General features: G+C 36.4%; 1 protein-coding gene across 4 annotated transcripts in view; it reads right to left on the minus strand.

The window, feature by feature from the left end:
* lrrn1 (leucine rich repeat neuronal 1) overlaps positions 1-7,674 on the minus strand; it is a 71,345-nt gene extending 63,671 nt beyond the window's left edge. Inside the window, exons 1-4 of one of the 4 annotated variants that reach the window (XR_003409944.3) lie at positions 7,540-7,668; positions 7,045-7,108; positions 4,170-4,252; positions 2,851-4,079 (exon numbers count right to left, since the gene is read on the minus strand). The gene's annotated coding sequence lies outside the window, so the exon portion shown is untranslated. Of the gene's footprint in view, positions 1-2,850; positions 4,080-4,169; positions 4,253-7,044; positions 7,112-7,539 lie in introns of those variants that run through there. The other 3 variants (XR_003409943.3, XR_003409945.3, XM_026999692.3) reach the window with 3 other exon arrangements.

The following is a 7,674-nucleotide window of genomic DNA, read 5'->3' on the forward strand; positions in this document are numbered from 1 at the left end:
ACTCAGCTGAAAATGAAATCATTGATAGCTAGCCACACACATTTGAAACTAAATGACAACACCTTTAGGGTGGTATGCCGCTAAATGTGCATTAACCAATTCTAAAAACGTAATCCATTTGTTTGGGGGAACAAACTGAACTGTGCGGCCCTGCTTCATGATACGTTAATGAAAACATCTCATGTGGTAGCGTCAACAAAGCCGAAGGAGATTCTGAACTCTCCCAGGCTTCTGCTAATTAAGCTAAATGTGGTCCAGCAGGCTATGTGAAGTGCACGTGTGTACCTGGTACCATCGCATCTCATCACCCACTCAGTACACTCAGTCAGACTTGAGGGGCAAAATACACTCTTAATGACAGAGGGACTTCCATGAGTCATGAGCTGCATGGAGTATCATATACATCAAATGAAGTGTGCTGATTTTTCAGTGAATTAATTCAGACCAGCCTTCATGTATGGCTTCCTATCCAGCAAGGAACAGGTGAATAAAATGCCAGAAAAACTAGGCTATAGGAATAAAAATGCTGAAATCAATTCTGTAACACACACACAGAGACCCACAGAAACTCCTGTTTCTCTCTTAAAATGAGCCCCAGCAGGCAACACATGTGCTGCACATAGCCTCTTTTTTTGGCCATCAAAAATCGATTTGTTGTTGAAGAGTGGCACTGACAAATATTTTTACATATATTAGAGCTTCTGAACAGTCTCAAAAACCTGCCTATAATGGGTTAAGATGAATGGACTTTCTTTATATGACATAGATATAAGAATGGGTTGTAGTGTGAGAGACTTTTTGGTCTTTAATTAAATATTGTTAATTTGGAACATCATTGAGCATAAGTTTAATAAGGCTTCTTACAATATTTTGTAAAGAAGATGTTGACATCTATATTGCATAAGGAGAACAATTGACAGGAAGGTAACCTAGAGTCTATGAGAAGTCTAGACACTAATCCAGTTGTAACTCTTGTGACTTCCCACTTGATATGGGACTTGGATTTGATATGTTCTGAAGTGATCTGGGTAGAGCCCAGTATTTGTTGGCCACAGAAACTGAGATGCAATTTTGAATGTGGATGTCAGGTACTTCCCCTCTACACTCTACTTTATTGATGTTTTGCTTTTTGCCTCAATTTGCTCTATCATACTTTTGCATAGTTCTACTTTATAAGGATGGCTGATCAAAGCATGCATCCAGAAGAGCAGTTACTGGTGTGTATGTTTTTTTTCCTCAGAGAGTTCTGTAGCATTCTTCTGTGTGTGCCAGAGATGACAAATGTCACATGAAACATTAAACCATGGATTTGGGCCATTTCCATGGCATGAGGTGTATTGCCTCTAAGCAGCTTGGTGTATTATATGGTGATGTCAGGTAATATACACAGTGTGGACACCTGCTAAAATTGCATCATTTTTGGCTAAATGATGACAGTCAGTTACAGAAAATAATCACCTTTATCACAGAAAGTAAACAGAATGTGGAGTGGTTTGTAGTTGCATGTGCATAAGTGGTACACAAACTTTATGAACTCCTGGATGAGAAAAAGAATGCTAAATGCCAATTTGCCGTGACTTGTGGGAACCTGTACAACATTATCACAAAGCAATTCAAGACTCAACATGTAGTTTACTATAGACAACATAGGACAGGACAGCTCCCTGTAGAGAGTTTTGAATATGAATTTTTAAAAAAAATGAAAATATGAAAATCCTTAATCAAGAGAATAAATAATCCAGTCTTTTATATTTGGTTTCAACTTGACAATATGCTTAACTTGTGTCAGCCCTAGAACTACATCTTTCAATATCCTAACATGAATTGATTGTACTTAACCATTAAAAAGAAATGATGGGGGGGGGGGGGGGGGATCACAATATAACATCATCCAATAAGTTGGCGATAATAATGACTCGTGTAAGGTTTTAATTCAGTAAAATCAATGCTAGATTTGTCAACCAAATACATCCTCACATTTGTTACATGTTTACCAGATAATGCATTACACTTAATGCATTCCAATTCCCATTATTCATATCACAGAGAGTATGTGTGATGTAACACATGAGATGTGTCCTGTTCGTGCTGACCTATGTTCAAAGCTTCTGTGGATATTTCAGAGTAATGCATTGTTAAGACACTATTAAGACTCATTTTTCTTTGATACCCAGACTTGATATCAGCGCTGGTACTGCCAGCAAACATCAAAGTATCCTCATGAATAGAACAGGCCCTTTAACCCAAAGGTTCAGTTCTTGTTTACTTCCTCCTTAATAGCTGTCCTTCTCACTTCATTTTAATGGTAGTGGTTTCCATAATAATGCTCTTATGTCATATCACATTTCAGCTTACACTCCTGACCAGAATTCATTTCAACCTGAAGTTACTCCACTTGTGTTTGATGTGTTTAACCCTGTTTAGCTTCATCAGTCCAACTGATGTGAGCTGAATAGAGGTATGGTATGTACAGTGTAAGGGCCAATGAAATAACCCATGCCTTTTTTTTTCTAGACTGACATGAAATTGAACATCATATTTCAATTTTAATTACTGCTCCAACTTGTTTTTTACCTGAGAACGTAAAGGTCGAAACATTTTATTTGGCATGCAATATATTTCAATAAATGATGGAGCTCTAAACACAGTGTGCAGATATACGTTACATATTTTAGAACCCATTTGGAGTCCAACTAGGCCAGACTTTGGTGAGATGTGCTCACACTCTTTACCGTTTCCAACTTGGTTAGCCCAAACAATTAGATTTACCACATATACGTTTCTCACCATGACAGTAATCAAATTAGCAGACTCAAATTAAACTTCACTTGGAAATTAACTGTGTGAATTCTCAGCTGAAAATGTTTTATTCAGATAAGGCTTTATCACTGCTATTCAGAGAGTATAGGCCATGTAAAACAGGAAGCTTTACATCTGCAAAAGCATGAGATCATAAGTAATTTGGGAGAAGGGATTTTTGCATGGGAAGTCTGTTTCATGCATACTATTTTATACATCCTTGGTGGACTGGGATCATAGAAAATAGCTCATACATGCTTAAATAAATGTTCTAACTAAAAAGTACAAAAAAATATCGCCTTTCTGAGTTGTGTATTTAATTTTAAAGGAAAAATAATTCTTGTAGCTACTGATCATCTGTGCTGTGTTTTTGCAGATACAGTTTGGCAGTTTCAGGTTAGTAATTTCAATTTGTGCATGCACGTGTGTGTATGTAGAAAAGTGCTTGCACAGCTGATAACGGACCCCAGTCTGAAACATCCTTTTTCCCTGGAAACCATGTGTACAATACAATTTTTATTTTCATTATATTTTTACATTCCTGTTACTCCCTGGAACCTTTTTCAGATACACACACTCACACACACACACACACACACACACACACACACACACACACACACACACACAATTATAACGTGTATTATCCTTAGTCTGGAAAGCCAGATTTTCTCATGAATACTGTATTTTCTAAATAATCAGCCAAAGTGGGTAACAGTGTTTATATGGAAGTAAACAACTGGTTAGAAGACAGGCAACTTAGCCACTGGAGACAATTCTTGGCAAATTGTAAGTGGGCAAAAAAAGAAGTTTTATTAATACATCCTTAGTGAACTGAGATGATGGGAAACTGCCATTGACCACAAACAGCATTATTAGTACTGCCTACATGGAGAACTGATCTTATCCTCTGCAAAACTAAACACATCTGTGAGTAACAGTCTATAATGGTTGCGGTTATGTAATTTACCATTCAGGTTCTTCAAATGCAAAAAAAAAACAAAAAACACAGAGAGATGCCATAAATAAAGGGAGAAAGGTAAGGACTTTCTAACAGAAATGGCTACATTGGAGAATGATACAAATTCAAAGATAAAGCATGTAATTAAAGGTCATTGATCATTTGTGTTAGATTTGTAAATGGAAAAAAAAAACAAGTAAAATGCTGAATTATCACATCCTTCCATGTTGTCATTGTTGTTTGTGAAAACAAGTTTCTCATAAAGGATTATGTTGAGCAGTCTCCACCATGGGAAGATCCATTCCTGTTTGTGATTGGTCTGCAGTATACATTCAGTCATTAGTCTTTCGATTTTCTAAGCAAGTTTTTTCTCAGGAATACTGTATGGTGTGAATGATCGGCCAAATACCTTAATGTTGTCTATATGAGTAAACATCATCAGTCACAAAGCAGAGGATTAGGCCACTGGAGACACATTCTTGGTAGAGGTTTCTAAGTGGAAACAAGATGTCTTAAAGGATTTGTTTAGCAGTAAAGCACAGCTCATGATTCATGCATGTCTCCTCAGTGGAATTTGGTGGGATTAGAAAAACAGTGGGTGTCCCTGTGACACTTTTGCTACACTCTACAGAGGTACAAAAAAAAAAAAAAAAAAAAAAAAAAAAAAAAAATATATATATATATATATATATATATATATATATATATATATATATATATATATATATATATATATATATATTTAATTTTAGTTGTTGTTTAGTGTTTGGTCCCCTATGTGAGATTTCAAAATGTGGATGTCCCTCTACCTTGGCACTTGTCCCTGAGCCATCTATCATCTTCCACTCAATGAGAACTCAAGCTTGAACATGCAGCTACAGGTCTCACAAAGTAACAACAGATCTACTCTCAGTCACCAACTAGCAGATCTACTCTCAGTCACCAACTACCAGATTTACTCTAAGTCACCAGTAGACTTTAAGCACACACTGTTTATAGTGTAGCCATAGCTGGTTTAGCATTGTGCATGATGCTAATGTATCATATAAAAAAAATACAAAATGTTGTGAAGACATAGACATTATTTTATGTATTGTTATTATGATTTTTTGTACTTCTCTGGAATTAATTAATAACATGTTTAAATGTATGCTTCAGACTATATTTTCCTGATGCTATAGCTAGGTAGCATGTAGCCATTACGAAATGACCATTAAGCCATTAAGCCATTTAAATGAAAATTGTTTTGGAACTCAATACTTGTTCAAGATACTGTATTTTCACAGACATGATTAACTAAAAATAAATATTCACTTTATTTAGAGACTATGGTTTAAAAATACAAAGGAAGTTGAAGATTTAACTGAGAATGCACTTGGTGAACACTAGCCAGTTTACCACCAGTGGAAATAAGTGTCACGCTCCCTAGCCTGGACTCCCAGCATCCACCTGTTAGGAGATCTCCTATCTCTCAACCGTATTCCTCCAATAACCACATACTTGTCAGATCTGCCTCTCCAGATTACTGACTTATGACACATGTTCCTTATTTATTAACTAGCTATTTAAGCAAGTTTGTTCCCTCACATTCTACGTGAAGTACAACTAGTATCCCTATTTGTATCTCCAGTTAGCAATGTGTTGCTGCCTGGTTATTGTCTGGTCCTTATTTTGTGTGTTTATTCTGCTGGACTGATATTTGGCTCTGTACATTTTGGTGTGTTTCACTGATTACCCTTCTGCCTGCCCCTTATGCTCCGGTTGCCTTCTCTTTAGTTTTTGATCTCTGCATGGTTAATGACTCTAACAAAGATAACCCCTCTGTTAATAAAACCAACTGTATTTCACATATCTGAAAGCATCTAGTTTGGGCATTGTTTGTTACAAGACATCTAAATTTAGAAACACACGGATGACCAAGGCTGGAAGAATATTGCCAGGTGAATAAGGGTGAGAAAGTTCAGCTAAATAAGATGGCAGAAGAACATGAAGGTCTTTACACATTAACAGTAGGAGTTTGAGCTTGGTTTATCAGGAATATTAATGAAGAGAGAGTAACAATCAAAACAAGATATGAAAGCATGAACCTGTACTTCTGCATATTTCATGTTCAGGATGAGGCAAAGGCATACGATATTGTGGAGGAGGAAGAAACTGTTTTCTGTCAAGAGCCCTAATGTGTTAATTGAAAAGCACATCAAATTGCAGGAAGGGTTTAAAGGCCACCCCATCAAAAAATCTCTGACAAACCACCATTTTGACTTTGGGATAATAAACAAATCTTATGTATACGATTTTCACAATGAAAAGTAGAGGGCCAACAACAGATCTCTGTAGAACACCATGGGTAACTGATGATGTCAGGTTTATGCTTACAAAAATAAAGTGCTATATATTTTTAATATGGGTATTAAATCAAGCAAGAGCAATGTCAGTGACATCAATAACAGTGTGATGATAAATAAGTGTATCATGTATCAAAGTATCAAAAGTGGCACTCATGTCTAAGAGGAAAAGAAGAAAGGAGGAAATAATTGGAGACACTTACAAGGGCAGTCTCAGTACTGAACAGTGTGGGATAACCAGACCGAAATGGCATCTTTTTTTAATTAAGGAACACTAGAGATCAGATTCTATAACTATTTCCATGGATAGTTTCTATAGTTTTCCAGGATGGCTATATTGAGACCAGTTTTTTTTTTAAGAATAGGAGTGCTTGTTTTGTGAGGTATGAGTATGATCAAGCTGTCAGGTAGATAATTAAATTAGCCTACAAGCTCAGCGATAGCTGCAGGCTCAGTGAGGGAGAAAAAAGACTTAGAGGCTTAGAGGGATGTCATTTTAATTAACTGTAGAGGAAACTAAGGTGAAATGCTGTCACAACTTGGTAATTAAGTTGTTTGAAAATTTTAAGAAAACACCACATTGCTCAGCAGAGCTTAAACAACAGAGGGGAGCTGAAGATGTCTGCTGATATTAGACTAAAAAGTCTTTGGCTTACATCCACCAAGACTAATGTCAGAAGAGAAGTATAGTAAAAATGCAGTCTTTACAGACACTCCACACTTGAACATAAGTAACTAAGTAACTAAGTCTAAGTAACTATTTAAGAAGCTGACCAGTGATTTTCAGTGCAGTACAATTAATATGTCAGTGAATGTTAGCTAATATAATAGGGAAAAAAAAACTTTATGCCACGTTTTCTCTCTTCACCCTTCATACTCTCAATTTGATCAGTCTGCATGCTACAGAATCAGAAACTGCCTCTTACTTTCATTACGTACATTCAGCACAAACCCAGAAAGGTGGAAAATCCTCATGGGAAAGACCAGTTGTTCCCTCCACTGTCTGCTGGACACAAGATAACAGTGTAGCAGCATTATGCTCATTAGCTTCCTGGTTAGTGAGCAAAGTGATCAAAGTCCTTAGATGCACTGCTGAAGTCAAAAGCACGAGGATGAAGGTATAGTTTCAAGGTTTTACCCAGCAAAAATGTAAACCAGTCTCCAGCTATTTCATTAAATTTGAAGCAACTAACGGCAATGCCTACCTAAAAAGTAGGGACCCATGACATGGTAATGTTGAGTATTATATTCCAAGTTAAAATGGCAAAAGAAATGTATCCTTGACAGCAAATCAGGTGAAGAAAATATTTGATGCTATAATGGACATCATGACATTCGACCTGAATTCATGTTCCAGTTATGCCTCAATAATTAATAATGAACCGATTAGTTGATAAAGAACTGTTATTCAAAGATAAGTCAGAAAAGGCTTACCATTACCACCAGTCAAGTGAAGGCAAATTTGCTCAGAGAATAGGCTTTTGTGATTTTAATAAGAAGAAAACATTTCTGTTATTCCTAGCAAAATAGTCTGTTCTGAGCTCTGCGATTCCTGTTGGTGCATTACTG

The sequence above is a fragment of the Electrophorus electricus genome, chromosome 7 (assembly GCF_041902795.1).
Source record: "Electrophorus electricus isolate QZ-2024a chromosome 7, ASM4190279v1, whole genome shotgun sequence".
Taxonomy (NCBI): domain Eukaryota; kingdom Metazoa; phylum Chordata; class Actinopteri; order Gymnotiformes; family Gymnotidae; genus Electrophorus; species Electrophorus electricus.